This window comes from Aptenodytes forsteri, unplaced genomic scaffold (assembly GCF_000699145.1).
Source record: "Aptenodytes forsteri isolate BGI_AS27 unplaced genomic scaffold, ASM69914v1 Scaffold15, whole genome shotgun sequence".
Classification (NCBI taxonomy): Eukaryota; Metazoa; Chordata; class Aves; order Sphenisciformes; family Spheniscidae; genus Aptenodytes; species Aptenodytes forsteri.
This window is the reverse complement of record NW_008795129.1, coordinates 8,928,199-8,928,724: the sequence shown is the minus strand read 5'-3', so window position 1 is coordinate 8,928,724 and position 526 is coordinate 8,928,199. Positions and strand designations below refer to the sequence as shown.

Genomic DNA, 526 nt, shown 5'->3' with positions numbered 1-526 from the left:
GCAGCACTTGTTCTTAGTGATTGCAAAACTGGACCTGACTCACCACATTTGTGCAGTGAAAGAGGCTGACCCTTTCCGTTCATACAGGAAACCTTGAGCTCTCGATAGGAGTAAATCTGGTTTCAGAAGCTGTTAAGTGTTTTCCTGGCCGCCTGAAGCAGGCTCTTCCCCGGGAGTCGTGCACATCGCTGATTACTTTATCGACATCCTCAATACAGACAAATTCAGGAAAAACTCGACTTCTGATAGCCGGGATCCGTTTTTCTGATATTGTTCATTTCCTCTGTGTGGGATGTGACTTTATGACAGCTAAAATAACCAGTTGCTTCCTATTTTTTGAGTCTGTTTTGCACCAGAATTACTAAAGCCTGACGCAAGCAAAATCTTGAAAAACAATGCAGCAAATTTCAAAGGGTGCAGGCAGCAAGACAAACAGAGTGACTCAGTGGCACTGGCCAGAGCCTCCGGCCCCGGGACGCGGCTGCTGCTCCGCAGCGGGGCTGGCTCCCCGACGTGTCGCTGCCTG

The 526-nt window shown here is 49.0% G+C and overlaps 1 protein-coding gene across 1 annotated transcript in view; it reads left to right on the top strand.

The window, feature by feature from the left end:
• The window catches only part of HHEX (hematopoietically expressed homeobox), a 6,779-nt gene that overhangs the window by 2,392 nt on the left and 3,861 nt on the right, over positions 1-526 (top strand). The window lies entirely within an intron of this gene.